The sequence below is a fragment of the Pleurodeles waltl genome, chromosome 11 (genome assembly GCF_031143425.1).
Source record: "Pleurodeles waltl isolate 20211129_DDA chromosome 11, aPleWal1.hap1.20221129, whole genome shotgun sequence".
In the NCBI taxonomy this organism is placed as follows: domain Eukaryota; kingdom Metazoa; phylum Chordata; class Amphibia; order Caudata; family Salamandridae; genus Pleurodeles; species Pleurodeles waltl.
The window spans coordinates 756,833,989-756,857,403 of NC_090450.1; the positions used below are offsets into that span (position 1 = coordinate 756,833,989).

A 23,415-nucleotide genomic window follows, 5' to 3' on the forward strand; every position below is an offset into this window, starting at 1 on the left:
TCTAGAGTGCTGATCATATTGTGTAGTGAAAAAATACCAATTTAGGCACATATACACTGCTGCCCAATGTGTGTAGCCTTTAGTGGGAGCTTATTGCCTTTGTGGCACATAGAAGACATAGCATGGTGGTGGTTGCTTTGTCAAGTGCCGGCCTGTCTTCTCCTCAATGTGGTGGGCAAGAAGGAGACTATTGGGAAGACACAGCTAGATGAACTCAGCAAAGACATTCACATGATCGCAATGATCTATGGTCACAATTTCCAACCATTGAATTAATTCATCACCTTTCCATAAGAAGAGATGTAGACATGCCTACTAGAGATCATACCAGGTTTCTCAACTAAAAATAAACAATATATGACAATGAAAGTGCATTTGACGTTCATAAAGTGCTGGGAAATAAAAAGTGGTGTTATACAGTACACTCAAAGTGCTTTTAGTTTGATGAATAAAACATTGTTAAACTTTTTTAAACGTTTTGCCCCTCACTGCCCTTTTAGCATACAAATAGTCTTTGTTATGGAACTGAAACAACTTATTTAACCAAATTTGAAATGCAGGCAGATCCCTTGATTTCTATTGATTGGCTATCACTGACCAGGCTATGAAGAGTGCTATATACCACCAATATTGCATGTCCCTCGTTTTTATGCTTATATGCCTAGTTCGTCCTAATAATATAGCTTTAGCATCTGGTGCAAGAGCATACCGAAAATATGCTAATACTTCATCCCAAATTCCAAACAGTTCTAGACAACTCCAAATCATATGTTCCCATGTACCCACTGAGTTACACCTATCGCAATTGCTGAGAATATTTACATTCCACTCATGCAATTTCTTGAGGGTATAGTACCCTAGCCACAATGAGTACATCTGCATACACTTAAAATGATATCCCCTCAAATGCGGGCATTAAAAACATAATTTTTTGACCGGTCTCTCTCAGTCACATTTACTCTAATCTCCTTCCTCCACTTCTCTTTGGCAATAAGAAATATTTAGTCAGCTTTCTTGTGACAAATGTGAAATCTGCTTACTCAATGCCCGTGCTTTCTTTTTTTCATTTTTATAGTTGTATATTGCATTCATCCTCTCCCTTGAGTCCTCTATCAGGAGTGAGAGGAATTTCTTAAGTACACTGTAAGAACTTAGAGATACTCCAAGTTGTTGGAGACCTGTTCTGAGGGAGAGCTTGCCTGTTGTTCTTCCTAAGAAATTATTTCAATGTTATCAACAAACCAGTCTCCTACTCTCCCCAAATTAACTCCTTTCCACGTTTTTACTGTTTGCTGTAACTCTGAGAGACATCAAAATTGAAGGGGAAGTGCTGCATGAATCTGTGGGATTCCAATGTGGTCCATGTTTTTGCTTCTGCTTAAATAATTATATTGTTTTGTATCTAACCAACTTGGGGTTTCCCTTATAATGTTTAATAGAGTTTGAGTATAGTGGAATCTCCTTCAACACCTTTTCCCTATAAAAGTGATCTACCACTGACAAATTGGATATTTTGTGGATTCTAGTGTGCATTGCCAAAAAAGACACCCAATAATACGTTTTCCAATCCGAATATGCCATCCCACCTTCTTCCCAACAAAGAATTAGCTTTGGTATGCTTATTCTTGGGTTGGCCTTATACCATTAAAACTCTAAAGTCTTTGCATTCAATTTTATAAAAAGGCACTAGTTAGATCAACTGTAATGATCATAAATAAAAAATTAATTAAGGGCAAAATATGCATCTTAATCATTGCGTGCTGCCAACAATCAAAATTGCTAGCTTCTGCCACCTGTCAAATTTATCTCTGATCTCCCTAAGGAAAGAGATATATTTAAATTTATGAGGACTATCAAGATCCTTCGCAATCGTAATGCCCAGGTACCCAATGAGACTTTTCGTACAGACCTTCTGAAGAGCTTCATTCTAGTTCTTTACATCCATATTGAAGAGCAGCATCTCTGTATTTGTAGTGCTGATGATACAACTTGCGATAGCTGAAAAAAATTACTGAAAGTTCAAACACTTTCTTAGTAACTGCACAGTCTGGTTAAATATATAAAGCCAGGTTATCTGCTTACACCTTACATTTGAAAAATCTTTGTATGAGAGCTCAGATGCCTTCGGTCCTCCCCAGAGTACATGCAAGGGGTTAAATACAAAAGGCAAATAATAAAGGTGACAATGCACAGCCTTGCTTTGTGCCCTGAAGGATGATTATAGGGGTTGACATTTTTCCATTTAATTCCACCCGGCCTGAGACCCCTGGTATATTCTGGCAATTGTCTCAAAGGGTTGACTGGGGAATTTCATGGTTTCCAGGATTCAAAATAAAAACATCCATTCATCAAATTGAAAGCTTTTTCAGCATCCAAAAATAAAACTACTGCTAGGACCTGGTTAGTGGCATAGTAATCTATAGCTCCTATTAGGAAATGTGTGTTAGAAAATAATTAATGTGTAGGCACACACCCATTCTGATCTGCTGCCAGTAGATCGGTTATTACCACCAATATTCTCCTAGCAAGGATCTTCATAAAAATCTTGTAATCTGAATTAAGTTAAGTGATGGAGTGGTATGAGTGCACCTACAGTTCTTTTCATTTTAGGAAAGCAAATTAAGATTCCTTTCTTGAATGAAGGGATTACTCTTCTTACCCATTACTCTTTCAAAACAGGATTAAACAGCTCTGTATGTGGATTCATTAGGTATTTAAACATTAATGAATACCATTTAGAGGGGTTACCATACTCTCCTGGAGATTTACATCTTGGCAGCTCCCTTACCATTTCGACCACCTGTTTTATTCTTCTATTTCTATTGGGTGGATCAGATTGCCTGCTGCCTCTGTTACCAATGAGGGAACTTGGGCCAAATGTAAAAATTTAAAAGATCAACAATTTCTTCAAAAATCTTAAAATACTATACAATACTAATGGCTGCTTCTGAAGGAGTGTCCCGGAGCTAGCAACAGAAGGTCAGAACGGATAAGAAGTTAGAGAGTAGAGTAAAAAAGAACAGTTTTCAAGTTCTTTCTAAAAATGGATTCTGAAGAATCTTACAAAAGTAGACACTGAAAATAGATTCTATTTTCCCTGTTATTGGATCTTCTATTTTGGTGATTTTATTCTTCACCTTTCGAGCATGCCAGCAATCTACCACTGACTTCCTCTTCTTGTGCAACTCTTGGAAATAAGTCTGGACCTTATTATAACTTCCTTCTCCAACAAAAATATCTATAAAGTATTCTTGGCTATCTTTCTTGCTGCGTATCACTGCTTGTCTGGCACCTACTGCAACCTGACATCAATGTTTTGGAGCACCCTTGTAAGACTTTAATTATTTCTCATTTTCTATCTTTTTCTAGGTGCTTTCATAAGATATAATCTCCCCCCTCATTTTTCGCTCCCCAGTTTGTTTTCAGTAATGCAGAACCTATGTTTTCCAAAAGAAAAGTTGAGCTGTGTTCCCCAACCCTTTCAGAAATGCCTCTTTTGTAAGGCTTTCTTAAAAGACCATCTGTGCCTGGGGGGTAATTCCAGAGGGCATCTGGACTTTCAGAATGACAACTGTATGATCTGAAAAACAGTTAGTAACATATGAGGCATTTACATTTAGCAAGCAATCAGTAAAAAAAAAAAAAAAAATCTAACCTTGAAACCGCCGAGAAGAACATATTGTTTCAAGCTGGGGTTCAATGTGCACCAGGAATCAAAAAGACCCTGCTCATTCTTCAACCTATTTAAGACTTGTGCCACTCTAGGCTTCCTTTGTTTAGCCTTGCTGTTGCTCTGCTCCAACTCTGGGATTTGGGCACAGTTACAATCTCCCTAAATTACAATCTTTTTCGAAATTAGGCAAGGTGGAGAATCAATCATACAGGGGCTATGGCTCATCAGCCACCAAACAGTATATTAAGATGAATGTAATTGACACATGCTCATATAACACCTCTCCAATCACTGATCTTCCTTTGTTTTTGGCCAATGATTTAGTAATCTCACCACTAAACCTCTTACTGGCTAAAACTGCTGCCACTTTATGTGCCTATCAATTTGGGTCAAGAAAGAGCTCAAAGACCATTAGGTCTGGAAGAAGGTGGTAAAAAATATTTGAGTGCCACCAAAATGTGAGTTGACCAGTTGTTGCAAACCCAGTTCATGACACATCAATGGAAGGATAAAGAAGAATAGTCTCCTTTATACTGGTGAGTGCGTATGAATGATTCAGAGTGTCTGATGAGTGAGGTGTTCTTTATTTAGAGTACTGTGTATCATAGTATGATGTATTTGTATTTATTGCACACGTATTGTAAACCAATGTAGATGTTTTAAGTGGTGTATATATTTTTCCATGAAATGAACATGAGGTCTTGCTGTAAAAATAAAAATAAAAAATTAATGAAATAATGTTAAATGAAATAAACATGAAAAGGCTTTTCTTGTGTCTCTCCACATTTGATTCTAATCCATATATTGTAGTACATAGATTAAGCAAGAAGTTGATTTCTGATCATACTCTGTAACTAGGACACAAAGTGCTCTCATAAACATAAGATCTTCTTTAAACTCTGGGAAGACATAGGTTCTTTTGAAGTTTTCTATAACTTCTGCTGGTGACAATGCTAAAACTTTTCTTTCAGGAATACTCAAAAAATGCACATTCAATCGCCTTAATCTGTTTTCCTAATCTCACAGTTGGAGCTTAATTGACTTGATCACCCTGGCTTCAAATACATTTGCTAACTTAAGATCACCCTGGGTGTCTTTCAGAGCATAGACGCACAATTTAACTTCCTCCAATTGAGACTAGTAGTGGTCAGTTTTCTTCTCAGTTTCCTCCATTTTACCACTCTGGGACTGGGTCAGTGATTTTTTGACTTTGCTTTAGTTTCTGTGTGTTAGACTTTTCATCCTTGGCGTGGTCTCCCTTACCTTTTTGCTCTGTTTCCCAGGTTGTTGATGTGTGCTGGACTCTGATTTTGCTGTTTCTGTTACTCTGGGCACTTTACCACTGCTAACCAGTGCTAAAGTGCAAGTGCTCCTTTACAAAATGTGTATGTAATTGGCTTATCCATGATTGGCATCTTTGATTTATTAGTAAGTCGCTAGTACAGTGCACTAGAGGTGCCAGGGCCTGTAAATCAAATTCTACTAGTGGGCCTGCAGCACTGGTTGTGCCATCCACATTAGTAGATCTTTAATCATGTCTCAGACCTGCCACTGCAGTGTCTGTGTGTGCAGTTTTAACTGTAAATTCGCCTTGGCAAGTGTACCCACTTGCTAGGCCTAAACCATCCCTTTGCTTACATGTAAGGCACCCCTAAGGTAGGCCCTAGGTAGCCCCAAGGGCATGGTGCTGTGTATGGTTAAGGTAGGACATGTAGTAATGTGTTTTATATGTCCTGACAGTGAAACACTGCTAAATTCATTTTTCACTGTTGCAAGGCCTGTCCCTCTCATAGGTTAACATGGGGGCTACCTTTAAATATGATTAAAGTGTAGATTCCCTTTCGGAGCGGATGGACATGTGGAGTTTGGAGTCTCTGAGCTCACAATTTAAAAATACATCTTTTAGTAAAGTTGATTTTAAGATTGTGTGTTTGAAAATGCCACTTTTAGAAAGTGAGTATTTTCTTGCTTATACCATTTCTGTGACTCTGCCTGCTTGTGGATTCCCTGTCTGGGCCAGTTTGACAGTGGGCTAGTTGCACCTCACACTAGACAGTGACACAAAGGGAGCTGGGGTGTAGTCTGCATTTCCTGATGAGTCATCTGTGCTAGGATGTCTCCAACCCCCTGGTGAGTGCCTGGGGCCTGGCCTGGGCAAGGCAGGATTTCACATTCAAGAGAGACTTTGCTTTGAAGTCGGCCTACTTCAAAGGAGAAAATGGGTATAAGAAGGGCACCCACAGACTTTAGAACATTGCAGGAAACCAAGAGGAACCTCTGCCTAGAGAAGAGCTGAGGAAGAAGAGCTGCCCTGCCTGTGACTGTGCTTTGTGGAGCAATCCTGCAGTTGCTGCTTCTGCCAGAGTAAGAGGGCAAAGACTGGACTTTGTGTGCCTTCCATCTTGTGAAAATCTCCAAGGGCTTGATTTAGAGTTTGCCTCCTGTTGTTTGAAGTCTCAGGTACAGTAAAGACTTCTCTTTGCCAGCACCTGGAGTCTCTGGAGAGACTCCTACTCTGCCCTGTGGTGCCCATACAGTTCCTGGGAAGCTGAAAGGAGAAGCTGTCAGACTAAGAGGAAGAAATCCACGCACTGGATCCAAGTGTGGGCTGAAAAATCGATGTATCGCCGGCTTCGCGGCTGAAATTCAACCCTCGCCTGCAACGTGACCAAAGAATCAATGCACATAGCTGAAGAAACAAGGTGCAGCATCGCTGACGGAGGGTGGGAGATCGCAACCCGCACTGCGTGGTTTTCAGATCATCATGCAGCTGTATTTCTGATGCAAACACGGCTGGGCACATAAAAACAACACAAGGCCTGCCAGGACAGGAGAGTGCTGACCAGATCAATGCATCGCTTTCCTGCGGAGAGAAGAAACGACACTCCTCGACCCGGCGAAAGGAGAAACAATGCAAGGTCTCGCTCGCGAGTGATATCGACGCATCGCAAGCCCTTTTTGACGCATACTCGCCTGTGTGGTTTTATTTTTGACACACCCAAGATACATTTTCATGCTAACAGTGTTAGTGTGTGTTTTAAACTACAGAAATACTCATTTTGCTTCTTAATTGATAACTTGACTTGTGTGTTGTGGATTTTTGTGATTTTGGTCTTGTTTTGTTTAGATAAATATTCCCTATTTTTCTTAACCTGTGTTGCGACATTTTGTAGTGTTTTCCTTAAGTTACTGTGCGTGTTGGTACAAATATTTTACACCTAGCACTCTGAAGTTAAGCCTACTGCTCTGCCAAGCTACCAAGGGGGTAAGCAGGGATTAGCTGAGGGTAAGTCTCTTATCCTGACTAGAGTGAGGGCCCTTGCTTGAACAGGGAGTAACCTGACTGTCTACCAAAAGCCCCATTTCTAACACTGTCTCTCTCCTAAAATAGTTTTCAATAGAGTCTTGATTCTAGTATTGAGGAGCTGGAGTCCTGTACCAGCCAGGGTCTCTGCTGGATCAACCGTATCCTTTAAAGCATTAGTTGATTCTGAATTTGTGGTGGACACTTGAGACAGTTAATACCACTGATACAGTTGATGAGATGCAGGTACTTGAGGTTCTGGCTAATTCAAAAGACTTTGTAAATCATTATCTCAAGAACCTGGTAAATAGTTCAAGCATGGGCAGGGAGCTTGTAGATGATGTTATTGGTGTTTATGCCGTTCCCTCTAATAAAAATGGGAAATCACAATCAGTGCCCTCACACAACAATCTTTTAATAATTTTTGTTTGGACTTTTTTTTTACATCCTGGGGCCATATTACAGTGTCCTGTGGGCGCAATGAGCATGTGTACATACTTTGCATGCCCCCGGGACACTTTGGTATTACAGCAAGGGCAGTAGATGCTTGTGCAGCCCCGTCTTTAATACTGATAGTGCTGGTGCACATATAGCACCAGTGCTATCACCAGAGGGTTTTCCCTCACTTGCATAGGGGCGTAACCCATGTAAATTAATGAATTATTTTGCCTCTGCACCCGCTGTGTATTACAGATGGGAGCACAGAGGCAAAGAAGCTGTCAGGAGGCACACAGTTAGTTCACCCACTGATAGCCCTTAGGAGGGGAAAAAGGGGATCCCATGGACCCCCAAACATCCCCTTGCAGGTGGGTTCAGTCACTTACTGCACCCGCCTGCAGGGGGATCTCTAACCCCCCTTAAAAGTGCAGACAGGTTGCTGCCTGCACAGTGAGCCTGCACAGTGAAACACAGAGTGACTTTAAAGAAGCCGCTCTGTTTTTCACATGATTGTGCTGTCCCCAGAGCAGCGTGAGTTCACGGCTGCCCTGAGGCAGTGCATTCATGCTTGTAAGGCGATAATACATTGCTGCGAGTGCAAACAATGAAAATTCACAGTATGTGTGATAAGGCACCAGGGTCATCTTAAACAAAGTGCCCAGGTGGCGTAATTGGCATGAGGGCTCACTTTCTCTGTCCCAGGATGCTTTGTGGTATTACAGAAGGGACTGGAGATGATTCTGCAGCCTCTTCTGTAATACGGATTACACCAGCATTAAATGGCTTTGTACAAATTAAGAACACCATGCCTCTGCGCCAGAGTCGATTTATACATGTGGGTGCAGTAGCACAGGCGCTATCGGGGCCACACAAGGGCACCCACTAAAAAAGGAAAAGAGGTTCCCTTGCACCCCCAGATATCATCCTGCAGGCATCTACACTCACTCACTGCATCCTCCTGCAGAGGGATCTCTGTCCCACTCAGAAAAGCAGGCCACATTGCCGCCTGCAAAGTGAAAGATGGACCGGCTGCTTTCACCTGCCAGTATGCCTTTTACTAAAGGACTGCCCCAGACATGAGTTGGTGGCTTCCCTGGGGCAGTGTATTAACAATACTGGAGTGCATTGACTAGGTCTGTGTCTGGCGCTCCTTGGTAGGGGTTTTCATTAGACCAGGGCAGTGCACCTTATGTATAATATAGGCCCAGGATAGTGCAGATTATAGTTTTTTCAAGTTGTATCCCAAGTATAGTAGGGTTAAACATCACTTTATGTTTGATAAAATGTTTCACTTATTACGCTTTTTAAGATTTAAAAAATTGTCTCTGTTAGCACAAGAAATGTTTCCTGTTGGACAAAGATTATTTATACAGGGTCGTACTTGTAACCTGTTGGGTGTTCAGTAAGCTGTGGCTTTAAAATGAACCAATTTGCTTAGCAGTGCCTATATGCCTGAATTAAGTAAACGAAAAGCAACGATGCAATTAACATAGCTGTAACTGGCACAACGTATTACATGACACAGAACAAACTGAGAGCTCAGTAAATTACATTCTAAGATAGCAGCCCTGTGTACGTACCGATGCAGTGTTTTGTTTTTGTCTAATCAGTTACAATTGGTCTTTCTAGATCTTAGTGAGAATGATAGTCCTACGTCTGTTTTGTTAATGACAGTGGTTTGCATGTTGTTGTGTACTGCACTTTCAAACTTGTCTCGGGGTATTTCAGTTTACACATTGCTCTCATGTTTGATGTCCCTAGCTAACCATGCATATGACATCACTGTATCTTGAGGAAACAGGATGTAGGGATGTTTACAGCCCCATTTATGTTTTACGCAGGTTATATCGGAGCAACCTACTTTATTATTTAAGGGTAGAAATTATAGTCAAGATTTCTCCATCTTGTATGAGTTAATAAGAAAATATAATAAAATATTCCCAAAATCTGTCCCCAAAACTCCCTCTTATGTGATCCTAAATGTTGACATGTATGCTGTTAAGCTTCTGATACCATCACTCTGGTTACTTTTTCCCTGTGCCAAAAAGTAGATTGTAACTTTCAGCTCTGCCACTGGGTAACTTCTAAAGTGCAACATGTACAAAATATTGCAAATATACATACTACTCAGGAGATTTCCCCGTGCCATTTTTATCTTTTATTTATTTAATTCACGTTCTTTAATAGCACAGTGGCACAAACCCAGAATTTAAGGCGATTTACATCAAACACTAACCATACCATGAACACGTCAGATTATAACACCTGCCACAATTGTATTTGTACTGGGGAGAGTAACCATTTGTCTCATTTAGAGTATCATAGCTCAATAGTTAAGATAAGGCAGGGATAAAAGTATGCGAAAGGAGGCAGATATGTATCCAGTTACGTGTGGGGTTGAAAAGTAGTCAAGGAAGATGTGCATTTCCGGGTGTTTCACGAACGGGAGAATGGTGGGATGAGTTCTGATATGTGTTGTTAGTGACTTCAGAGTTGAAAGTGATGCCCCTGAGAAGCGTTTGTTCTGTACTAAGGATGTTTTGAATTCAGGTACTTCAGTGCTCAGCTTGCAAAGGCTATATAGATTTCTTTGCCCCCGCCCATTCGTCAACACAGACGTTTCGGTTTATAAGTAGGATACACTGTTCGTCTGTATTTCACCGAAGGCAAAGAAGAAAATCCTGAAAATGATTCTTGCTCTCAATGTTAGCCAGGGCAGTTCGCCTAATAATGGAGATGCGTGGTCATATTTCCCTCAGGAAGTAAATTTTCTAGGTGCAAAATGCACTATAGTTTTTTAGAAGGGTCAAGGTGAGTTTGAAGGACACCAGATAAAATCATGTTGTTAAACTCCAATCGGGAAATCAATAGAGCGAAAACTGAAGCTTTTAATTGATCTTTCAGCATGATGATTTCTAACATTTTTGAGGGACTGGAGAAAAGTTTGGAAGATTAGGTTACATTGTTGATGTGTGGAATAGGTGTCAGCAAGGAATCATAAACAAAGCTGAGCTACTTTACACTGTGAAAGATAAACCAATCTACTGCAGGATTTCTAGAAGTTTGTCCCCTCTGCTTTTAAGACACTGGAATAGAGCAGAAATTACATATTATTTGGGTTGAGGTAAAGAAAGTAAGCTGACATGTAGCTTAGTATTTTATTTAGGCATAAATGGTGCAGATTTTGAGGGAAAATTGAGTGTCACCCATTTACTGATGGAAGAACAAACCTGATTTGTTGAGTAAAACACTTAGGGCCAGATGTAGCAAAGATTTTTCCCCATTCTGTGTCTATGGGAAAAAGTGTTTGTTCATATGGCCCTTAGAGACTGAAGGTATAAGTTCAAGAAAGTAGGTGAAATAACTGAGCCCTGGGGGGGAGCCACATATAATTTTGTTCTCTGTGGAGGTGTAATTTGCTGTCTCCACCTGCTGACCAGTTAATGGCGATTTTCGGTTTGAAGTTAATAGCACTCTGTGCCAATAATAAATAATACAATGCTGTAGTTGTTTCCAGCCCATTGTAAATGGAACAGTAGAGTTTGTTGCCTTTTACAGCAAAAATAAAATCCTACTGCTGGAAATAACACTCCCTACAGGCTGTTGTTTCTTCTACGCCTCACCTTTATCAGGCAAACTTCCATTCCATGGCCTGCAATGCGAAGGTAGCTCTTTTGTTAAAGGCCTTAGCAGTGCAGACGGGTACCAGCATATTGACTGATACATTGTGTCTAAATACTGTTAACAAAAATATGATCTAATTAGAACTAATAACAGAAAATGTAGTTCAAATAAACACATTTCTGTAAACAATTTTTAGGGCACAATATTTATGTCAAGCAATAGTTCCTACTATGGTATTCTGAAATACAACCCCACAGGGAGTCTGTGGGGGAGTGGGACATGAGATATTCCTACACTGTTCAGGCTCAGTTTTAGATTTAACAAGGGATTTGGTTTAAGAAGGGAAGGGCAATGCGTAGCACCACCTTTCAGTACTGTGCACACTCATCCAACCCTCTCACAAAAAAAGGACACATGAACCCTTCCTAAGTTTTGAGGCGCGACATGGGTAAGCATACATGTTATCCTACATATATGTGTATGTGGCAGCCCTTGTCTCATTGAACACCCCAGTTCTAAGGAGATGCTTCACTGACTTCAAGGAAACATGGCATGAGAGATATTGATCAGGAGTAGATGATAGAGGATGGGAGAGCAAGTTCTCAATCATAAGGATGCTCCTTACTGCTTTTGTTTACCAGCCTCTGTCCGGTGAGAGTCCATCTGAGGAAAAGCCTCTTATACTCACAGAACAGATGAAAGTGAATATATGCACACTAAAGAACATGCCTTGCCAACTCTCACTTTGCCAACTCTCACTTTGACCAGCCCAGGAAAAGCAAGTAGTTGTCAGTGCCCCGTGTTTCGGAGAGCGGTCAGGTGAAGTTGTGCACTAGCGTACATGAACTACCACACATTGAAGCACCATGTAACCATACTCCTTACTCACTACTGCAACGTAATTGTTACCAAAACATTAACATTCTATAAAATGCAATCCTATTACATTTATAAATGAGTATTGGCATCTTGCAACATTGTTTTACAACCCTCCCCCTTTCATGCAGTAAACTGGAACATGCATGGCTCCTGGGAATAGCACCACCTGGGAACTTCTGTGACTTTTTATCTCTAGTGTATTAAATGTGCCTGGCAAATTCCAACTGCTAAGAACCCACCCTAAAAGTCAAATTTACCAAAATGAATTTGTCGAGGAATAAAATCAGTTTACAATATCAAAAATGGATTCTACGATATGAAGTCCCCATTAATGCTGGGGAGATGCGAGTTGGCACTACTCTGGGTTGAAATGAACTAATTAAGCTATTCACTTTTTTAGATGGCAAGAAGTGTGTCTACTCTTGCAATCTATGGCGAATGCATTGTCCTATCTAGCAAAACAGCTAAAATAGATATTAATGCTCCAAAAAGGGCCACTTCAGAGTGCTGAGTTCAGCAGCAGTGTCAGCAGCATTGCTCTTAGTTTTCTGTACTAAATAACAAAATGCTACCAAAAGCGTTATCCCTTGTAAAAAAAAGGTCACACTATCTATTCGGTACATTTATATTTTAGATCCTTGTGCTTTTATTTTTTACTTGGGCATTTTTATAGTACCTTTACTCCAAATTACGGAATAGGTTTATGATAAATATTTGATTCATCGTAGATTTATGCATGTAATTGCACAGTCCTTCTTTTAAACTCGGTGGCGCTTCAAATAGATATGATCACAAATGACTTCTGTGTATTTAGAGAGATGAGCGTCACAATGTGTAACTATAAGCAGAGAGCAGCAGCGCCGTCCCTGTGTATTGTGGTTGGCCTGGGGATGAAAAAAAAACATACCCTTCATTAATTGCTTCTGAGTCTTTCTACATGTTATTAGCTCTCAATCACTTTGCACTTGATTTACCATTTTTGTTTTAGAAGGGATTATTCAGGCTTTAAAGATACCGTATGCCCTTATCCTAACTAAAAGGGGAATCCAAGTGTGTGGCAAACATGTCAACAGTCGCGGGTCACTCTAGGAAATCAATTATTGACAAGGCCGACAGTTTTGGCCCTTGCATAGTGAGAAGGATTTTAGCCAGCTTCACTAACACTCAACAGGTTCAGCATGGGCCGAGTAGCAGTGCATGCTCGCTCGTGTGTATTACCTGCTCTAACTACCCGCACGCCTTGGTATTGGAATATGTTGTACTGCGGACCAAAGCAAATATAACTAAACTTAGATTTTTTAATGCCCTTACTCGAAAGTTCAAAAACATACACTGTAGACTGTTCCCTGAAGAGCGATGGTTCTTACAAAGAAGGTGTAGGACTTTTTCAGGAGTTAACAAAACTGTACTGCACCGGCCTGGTCCCCATAATGTATTTTAAACACCCGCCATATACCCCCCCCCCCACACACACACACACAAAGAGGAGCAGTGCAAGAGTCTTTAAATAAACAAAACATAGACTAAGGAAATCTAACTGGAACAAAATATAAAAAAATAGAATGGCACATCAACAACAGTGATTGCTTTCACAGGCTTACACATACACGTCCATACAAACACACATGCATACACTCACAAAGTATTGCAATATCATTGCAAGCTTCCATTGCATTGAATTCCGTATCCAAGAAGAAGCAGTGAACCATTTCAAGGACGCGAAGCATTCTACCCTATGTGTGTGCCCTGGGAGGAACCGTATGTTTGTTATAGGCACTCTACATTGGCAGTGGAGATGTATTTAAAGATCAGGGTAGTGCTCTTGATTTGTCGTTGAGCCACTGTATTTAATTGTAAGGAAGAGGAGAGATGGACAATGTACCTAGACGTGACAGGCACAGTCATACAATCACACACACGCAACAGCAACCTGCTGAGGAGGCAGCATTGCCATAGTGTGGCTACAGCCAGTGTAAGGCTACCAAGGCATACAAGGTCCAGAGTTTGATATACCTATAGTTCCAGTATTTGTTGCTATTGCACCATGAGAAAGACACAGGTACAGGCCGGTCTTGTAAATCTCAGTGAACTGGCAGTACAGACACTAGTTTTGTGACAGATAGAAGTATTCCAAAACTGACTTAGTATTCTATCCAGGTAGTATCCTGACTACTTCATTGCTGTCATAGCATACCAACTCCACACCACTGTCAAGGACAGCCTGAGGGCAGCAAAGAGATCTGATGGTGCATAGACCCCTGGAAGAAAAGGGGAAGACAATGCGAGGTGACTTGCACGCAGAGGGACACAGGTAAGCGGCAATAGGGAAGTACATAGCCTGGAGGCACAACATGAACTGCAGGAGAATTTGGCAGGGATGGAAGCACACTTTTGCTGGTGAGAAGAAAGAAAAAAGGGAGAATATTGTGAAGCATCTTGTGACATCAGTGTTTCTTGTGCTCTTTTCTTACTGAAACATCATTACTACTCACTGTGTCATAGTGGATGTGCCACTGGGTGCCAAAGCATTAAAAAAAGGGACCTCTTTGGAAGGATGCCTGAAAGTTAGGAGTAGTGAAGGCTGGGGTCGATGTAGTGGAATAGTAATCCTAGCAAAAAGCATTACTTAAATTTCGTAGTATTGAAAGACTAGCTTTTGTGGGTGATAAAAGGGTCAAGTCAAAGGCTTTGTTTGGGAATTTAGGGCCAGATGTACAAAGGATTTTTCCATCCGCAAACTGCACATCGGGTCGTTTGTGACTGGAAAAATGTCTTTTACTATGTATTAAAGCAAAATTCAACTCAGTAACTTGTATACCAAATCGCATTTCGCTTTTGCGATTTGGTATTAGGACGGGGTGTCCCTTCCTAATACTGAATCGCACTGGCATGTAGGAACGTTTTGCGTCCATGAACGCGGTCACAAAACATTTGCAGTTACCACCAACTTCAAGATGGTGGTAACCCGTTCGCAAACAGGGAGGGGTCCCCTTTGTGAATGGAAGCATAAATATTTTTTCTGAGCAGGTAGTGGTACTCTGAAACTTTTCATTTTTTTGTTTGAAATGCACAGGCTGCATTTCTTTTTAAAACTACTTTATTTAAAAGCAGTCACAGACAAGGTAGTATGCTTCCGCCAGTGGGCCACTATTCCTGGGAGTTCAGCCATTCCCAATTGGGTCACAAATTGTGACCTTCCTCATGAATATTGATGAGGTAGGTCTTTGCAGCTGAAACACATTTGTACATTTCATTTTGCGAGTCTCTAAATGTGACTCGCAAAAAGTCGCAATTAGAGACTCGCAAAATGAAATGGACATACATCTGGCCCCTAGGCCCTCATATTGACTTTGGCGGTGACCTTCCCGCGGCCCCTAGTACGCCTTTACTGCTGGGCCAGTGGGAAACAGCCCACAACATTGAGACCTGCTCATAATTGAGCTGGCGGCAATGTTGCGGTGCGTACTTTTCAGTGTCTGCAAAGCATGGCCATAGGGCTCCTACACTGTCCATGTCAGTGAATGGGCAATGCAGGGGGCCTCCATGGGGCACCACGTCTCTGCCAGCATTTACATGGCGGGGCAACTGCCATCCAGGCACCGGTGGAGAGAGGGGACGTAATCCCCAGGGCAGCACTGCTTGCAGCGCTCCCTTAGTGGATTGAGACAGCTGGCACCGCTAAGCTGTCGGCCGGTGGAAACATGGCAGTGCTGGTGGTCTGACTGTGGTGCATTCGCCACAGTCGTAATGTTGCAGCCGGACCACCACATTTGCAGCGGCCCGACCGCCACCACGACCCAGGCAGTCTCAAGACCATCAGGGTCATAATAAGTGCCTTAGTGGCTAATATTACATTTCTCCACAGTAATATTCGTCAGTACTTTCATTTCAGCATTTTAAAGCTATGATACTTGGGGGGGATACTGAAAGTTGGCTTTTCAATATAAAGGGGACTATTATGAGTTTGGCGGATGGAAAAGGCCGTCAGCTAAACTCCTGCGGTCAGGTTGCTGCCAGTGTAGCTGCCTTCCCGCGGGCCCCATTAGGAGTTTCCTGCTGGCCCAGCAGGAAACAGCCTACAACATTACCGCCAGATCATAATTGAGCCAGTGGCAATGCTGCAGTGCGCAGGGTGCACCAGCACCCATAGCGCTATTCATTGTCTGCAAAGCAAAGAGTGAACAGCCCGATGTGGCTGGCCATAGGGGTCCCTGCACTGTCCTTACCAAGTGCATAGGCAGTGCAGGGGCCCCTTGCACCCTGTCTCTGCCAGCCTTTAAATGACAGTGCTACTGCCATGTAAAAGCTGGCGGAGAGGGGGATTGTAATCCCCAGGGCAGCTCTGCCGGGAGTGCTGCCCTGGCGGATTAGGACCACCACCACCTCCAGTCCCGCCTGTGGAGGAAAACTGGCAGTGCTGGCGGTCAGAGCATGGCACAACCGCCACGGTCCTGATGTGACAGTCAGACCGCTGCCAAAGAGGTCGGACCACCACTTTGGCAGAGGTCAGACCTCCACCGCAACCCTGGCTATCTGAAGACCGCCAGGGTCTTAATAACCCCCTTAGTGTTTAATGAGGCATTTATAAGTGGATTAAACATGTAACATTGATCTTCATAGTCATGCTTGCATACAGGCACTGGTGGATGTGCTGAAAAGCTGCCACTCAGTAGGTGGGAGACAGTGAGAGTGGCCTTTAGGGAAGTCTTTGGAAGGTGCCATGGGAGAGCTTAAACAAACTCCAGGGATCCACTCATTGAAAGGAGACATTTACAAATTGAAGGGCTATCAGACTGGGTGGCCCATAAATCTCTTCCAAAGGGAGTCCTGGCTCTTTCTGCACAGACAGTGTGTCACTAGCATTAGAGAGTCAGTCTGTTGCAAGGCCCTCATGTGGGTGGATGCATTCTGTAACTTTGTGTCTTCTGGATCGTCCTTCAGATGTATGAACAAATAGCAAATAATGGATGGACCCGCACACCACACATATGTCCTGTTCAACCATGTACACCTGCACTAACAGATTTAGCACCCACACGAAATTGAGCAAATTCATAGATCTTGCCTACAGACAGCATTATCCCTCCAACCTGCCTCATCGTTTACCAAAAAATCTTAATAAAAATATATACATGTCTACTTATAGGGACATCTGGTGAGTTCTCTTTTAACACCGTGTCTTTTCAAGTGCCATTTACATTTTGTCCTGTCAACCATAGCGTGTACCATGGGGTAGGGTCTGACCCACCATTGCCCGACTTGCACTGTGGGCGATAGTAATGTGCCTGGTCACGTACAAAACCATCTGAAAAGGAGTGCATTTCTGTGTCAGAGCTATAGGATGCTTGGGCTGCTAAGCAACTACTTTATTTTTGCCAAGTCTCTACTTTAACTTTACACGTTATATGTATTTGTCAACGTTTTTCATATTGTATGTGTATATTACCAAAAAATGAAAACACGCATGGCCCTCTTGTAATTGTCAGACCTATTAGCTTTGCCAGTTTTTCTTTGGTAATGGGATGCCCAGACACAATTTTGGCCTTATCCAGTTTGGATTCCACTAAGCACACACCAGCGCCTTGTTCCCTTTTAATAACATGGCTCCCTGGATACCCGATAGCGGTGCCCGGAGTAAGCCTTCCATTTCGACACCTTACACCCCACAAGATAAGTGTAGAAACTGCAAGGACACTAGGTGTTTTGAAGTGTTGAATTCTGACGTTTTATAGGAAATGATGAAAGTTTACACCTGCAGACCTCCCCAGAGCTCAAGCTGTGTTTCCAGCCGTGGTATTGTTCGTGCTAAAAATAGTCTGAGGAGGCCTCCGGTCGATGGCTTTTACTGATCAGACGCTCATATTTCTGCAAAACATTTCATACATCCAGACACTGCTTGGAATCTGCTGTTAAAGGTGTATCTGCAGCTAGAATGACCCAAAGGAGAAGCCTCTGATTGCATTGCTGGAGCTGGGTGTTGTTGTGAAGCGAGTTCTAATTTTCAGTCATTGATGTCTCCTGTTTCATTTGTTTGTTTGGAATTATGTTGAACAAAACCAGGGTGCATAAACTCTCCAATGTAAAGACAGAAAATCAAACTGGGGCCCCCACGATTACAGCAAGAAAATAAAGCCAATGTTCACTGCAACATTTTCAAGCTTGCAGATGCCTTTCGTAGCACGATATAAATAGATCACGATTCAGATTTGAAAGTAAATTTTTTGAGAGTGAATTGACACTGACGTTCTATCTGACACCAGCCATAAATCCCAGGCTGCCACACCGGGACTGGGCCGAGCCTCCATGGAGATTTTTTTTGTTTTTTATCAATTCCATAAATCTTTATTGAGTTTATAAAACCAACAATAAAGGCAAATCTTGTTAACATTACATGCCATACAATATCACAGAAGATTAATTATAGGCCTGGAGGCATGGAAGGGAGTACATAGACAACTATTCATAGCATCATTGAGTAAATTGTAGCATTACATAATGATCGTATGAGGTGAAATTCTGGTGCAAACAGACAAAAATAGTCTGGTTGAAAAAGGTGGTACGCAACGTTTAGCCAAAGATCAGTTCTGTGCCGAAAAACGTACATAATATATGTATAAATCAAAGTGTATCGCAATAGATTTCATCCTTAGAAAGGGGAAGAGTGTGTGTGTGGGGGTAGAGAGTCTAATGACTAGGTTGGAGAAGTAGCTGAATGATACTTATGATAAGAGGGAGAGAAGCTGCTGTTGCTTCCTGTAAACCCATCCAGAGTTTGCCATACTCTGCGAGATCTTAGGGTTAGTTGGTGTCTCTACTTGGGAGCTATGGGCCCCTCTGAGTTATGAAATCCAGGCCCACAAAGTGTGAAGGGATATGTGGTTAAACTACTTTCATTCTGTGAGGATAATTTTTGTTGTGATGGTCAGCAATAGGTCAAGCAATGCCATGGGTATCGAAATGGAAAGCATTTGGTGATGCCCAGGGACTTAGAATATTCATTTGGAAGCTTAGAGGGACTGGTATTTCAAATATCTCTATTAGTTGGTTCTCAATCGATGACTAAAATGGATCATTTTAAAGGTATTCTTATTAGCTGCCAGGAGTCGGATTACTCAATCCCGTGATCTGACCTTATACTTTCTGCCATGAATGGGGGAAATCACCCATCCTTCACTCCCACAGGATTGATGACAAATCCGACAAAATTAGAATCAACTGTGAAAACTGCATGCACATGGATTTGTGCCCCAAAGGCTGTAAGCAATAGTCATTACTTGTCAGGGCCTATATCAGCATGTTCGAGTTTAGAAGATTAAAGTCTGTTTTCAACAGCATGCAACCCAATATCCTATGTAGGGAGTGAAGACGTACACGCTTTGAAAACATGAGCCAATGGACTTGGGTTGCTGGTCGTTGGTGTTTGACTGGCAGGTTCCAGGAAAGGCTGGCTCGTCCTTCAGATAGAGAAATCCACAGTGAGTAACTGTAAGGTTTTCAGCATCCTACCTGTCTAGAGAGTGATTAAGAGGTAGATGGGGTATCAGTGGGAATAATAACAGGACTTTGGAGTTGTCTTGGCATTGTAGAAGCAAGAAGTGAATTCTTGCTGAAATGTATTAGACATTTGACAGGCTTTGGCAAGGAGAATGGTAGGATGGTTGCAATCAATGGTGGTGAAGGCACAGCAGCATGGCATATCGACCATCACTTAAATTATTTTAAAATAAAACAGAAAAAACGTATTTTGTTCCCCAAGTGCTGGGAATTTTCTCCCAAGCCTGGGGCACAAATGAGCACATCTTTTGGAAGTACTGTGGTTGTCAGGGAAGTCCTGGGGCAGAGTGGCCATTGCAAAGATGGTGGTTCTACCGCGTCTGCTGTACTTTTTCTCTGCGCTACCACTGACACTACCTGCCTCCTTCTTTAGATCCCTATCCAGCATATTATCAGACCTAACTTGGGGTAACGCCCGTCGTAGAGTGGCCCAAAACAAAATACACTACCCACTGGCACAGGGCGGGTTTGGGGTACCCCGACTAGAACTATAGTACGCATCCGCCCAGTTGCAGTGGGTGCTTAAATGGATATGCGACCCTGCAAACACAGAAGCACAAAGTGTATACAACGAATTAGGACATACCAACATAATACGCCACCTATCAGATAGGGAGGACACATGGTGTACGCAAAATATACTACTGTATAGTGCACAACGTATATGGCACAAATATGTGCTGTGTGGTGATAAGACACCACAATAGTCCCCTAAGATACCCCTATTAGACATACCCAAAATTGAAATAATAGCTGCAAAACTTGATTTATCAACCTGGCCAGAGAAAGGCATACAAACAGTGGGCGACTTATTCATAGACGGGCAACTAAGCACATATGAGGCACTAGATGCCGCTCACAACCTAGGACGAGGTGACTTCATCACATACGGAGCGGTGCGACAATTAATACGCTCTACATGGAAATGCGGGAACAAAGAACCTACTGTAGCCCCAATCCTACACAAATTGTTAAACAACCCGCAAAACCTACCGAATATCTCGGGAATATACAGAATCCTGACCACACAATTCACACAAGGCCAAGAACAAGCTAAAAGTAGATGGGACCAGACCCTCACTTACACTCTATCACAACACGAGTGGAAACAGGCCATAACAGCGACACACATAGTATCACGTAACCCCAGGCTAAGATTCACACAGTTTAACTATTTACATCAGACATATTTATCACCACACCGACTCGCACGAATGTTTCCTCAATCAACTCAGAGATGCCCAAGATGCGGCACCATCGACGCTACTTTCTTTCACATGACATGGGAATGTTCCCCGATCCTGAATGCTTGGAGTAACATAATAACTCAAATAACTGCATAGCTCGAAGTTCCATTGGCCCTCAGCCCAGCGCTATGTCTACTGGGAATAAGAGAAAGACCTAAAGGCAAAAAGCAAATACACAAATGTATAGACTTAGCGTTAGTCTTATACAGACGATTAATAGCTATTAGAAATTGGGTTTTTGGTTGGCAGTCAGGTTACCCCCGTCCAAGCAAAAGCCCTCACTCTAGTCAGGGTAAGTCGCACACAATCCAAGATTATCCTGTGCCCACCCTCTGGTAGCTTGGCACGAGCAGTCAGGCTTAACTTAGAAGGCAATGTGTAAAGTATTTGTGCAATAAATCATACAATACCACCATATAGCACCACAAAAATACACCACACAGTGTTTAGAAAAATATATAATATTTATCAGGATAATTGTAGGTCAAAAACAATAAAGTTGCAATGGAAAATTGTAGAGATATCACTGAAAAGTGATATAAAGTGTCTTAAGTCTTTAGAATATAAACAAAGTCTCTTTCAAGCACAAGTACCTGGTTTAGCGTGGAAAAATCTCCTTAGAGGGCCACAAAAGAAGAGGTGCGTGGAAAAAGGGTGTGTGCGTAGATTTCTCCTCAGCACACACGGACTTGCGTCGTTATTTTCCACGCGGGGAAGTCGTGCGTCGTTTCCGGCGCGCGGACAGTCTCTTTCTGTGGATCGCGGGGATTACCAGATGTCCCGGGTCTGTGCGTGGATTTCTCTGCTTGTTTTCCGGCTGCGCATCGTTCTGCGGGGCTGCGCGTTGAAATTACGATCTCATGGCAGGCGTCGCACCGATTTCTCCTCTAGAGGTCGGGCGGCGTTGTCCTTGCGAAGCCGTGCGTCGGATTTCCGGTCGTCCCCAGAGCATCGCGTTGATCAGCGTCGGTGTGCGGCGTTTTTCTCGCCACGGCACAAGCAGTGCGTCGAAATTTTCAGCGCACGGAGCGTCCAAGTGAAAAAGGGAAGTCTTTTTGGTCCTGAGACTTCAGGGAACAGGAGGCAAGCTCTATCCAAGCCCTTGGAGACCACTTTCACAGCCAGACAAGCGTTCAGCAAGGCAGCAGGCCAACAGCAAGGCAGCAGTCCTTTGTAGAAAGCAGACAGGTGAGTCCTTTGAGCAGCCAGGCAGTTCTTCTTGGCAGGATGCAGTTTCTGGTTCAGGTTTCTTCTCCAGCAAGTGTCTGATGAGGTAGGGCAGAGGCCCTGTTTTATACCCAAATGTGCCTTTGAAGTGGGGGAGACTTTAAAGAGTGGCTAAGAAGTGCACCAGGTCCCCTTTCAGTTCAATCCTGTCTGCCAGGGTCCCAGTAGGGGGTGTGGCAGTCCTTTGTGTGAGAGCAGGCCCTCCACTCTCCCAGCCCAGGAAGACCCATTCAAAATGCAGATGTATGCAAGTGAGGCTGAGTACCCTGTGTTTGGGGTGTGTCTGAGTGAATGCACAAGGAGCTGTCAACCAAGCCCAGCCAGACGTGGATTGTAAGGCACAGAAGGATTTAAGTGCAAAGAAATGCTCACTTTCTAAAAGTGGCATTTCTAGAATAGTAATATTAAATCCGACTTCACCAGTCAGCAGGATTTTGTATTACCATTCTGGCCATACTAAATATGACCTTCCTGCTCCTTTCAGATCAGCAGCTGCCACTTCAACAGTGTATGAGGGCAGCCCCAATGTTAGCCTATGAAGGGAGCAGGCCTCACAGTAGTGTAACAATGAATTTAGGAGTTTTACACTACCAGGACATATAACTACACAGGTACATGTCCTGCCTTTTACCCACACATCACCCTGCTCTAGGGGTTACCTAGGGCACACATTAAGGGTGACTTATATGTAGAAAAAGGGGAGTTCTAGGCTTGGCAAGTACTTTTAAATGCCAAGTCGAGGTGGCAGTGAAACTGCACCCACAGGCCTTGCAATGGCAGGCCTGAGACAAGGAAAAGGGGCTACTTAAGTGGGTGGCACAACCAGTGCTGCTGGCCCACTAGTAGTATTTAATTTACCAGCCCTATGCACATAAAGTTCACCTTACTAGGGATTTATAAGTAAATTAATAGTCCAATCAGGTATGATTCAAGGTTACCATGTTTTAAGGGAGAGAGCATATGCACTTTAGCACTGGTTAGCAGTGGTAAAGTGCGCAGAGTCTAAAAACCAGCAAAAACAGTGTCCACAAAGTGGAGGGAAGCAGGCAAAAAGTTAGGGGTGACTACCCTAAGGCTGTCAGGTCTAACAATAGCTATGCACTGGAAAGCTCCCAACGCACCAGAACAGACACTATGGCACACAGAACTATTGCGCTGGGCAAAAGCAGAGACATACACACTGCAATCGCTACAAGATAGAGGGATTAAAGTGAAGGGCCTCACAACCCGGAACTCCTTTGTCACAACACTCGAAAGCAAGGACGATGAGCGCCCCCCCTGACCATAAAAACGCAAACACGCAAATGAACAGCAAATAATAGGAGTAACAGTAAACAGTACATAACCTGAATAACAGCACTAAACACACCCCGAACACCCACTAACCGAAAGAAGCCGAAGAACACCGCTACAACAAATAAACCGACCCTCCTGGCTCCCTATTTCTGCCTCCTTCCTCACTCTGTATC

The 23,415-nt window shown here is 42.7% G+C and overlaps 1 protein-coding gene across 2 annotated transcripts in view; it reads right to left on the bottom strand.

Moving 5' to 3' along the window:
* RTN4R (reticulon 4 receptor) overlaps positions 1-23,415 on the bottom strand; it is an 889,107-nt gene that overhangs the window by 767,438 nt on the left and 98,254 nt on the right. The window contains exon 2 of one of the 2 annotated variants that reach the window (XM_069214487.1): positions 1,910-1,998. The exons of the other annotated variant lie outside the window; for it this stretch is intronic. The gene's annotated coding sequence lies outside the window, so the exon portion shown is untranslated. The remainder of the gene's footprint in view (positions 1-1,909; positions 1,999-23,415) is intronic. 2 annotated transcript variants of the gene reach the window in all.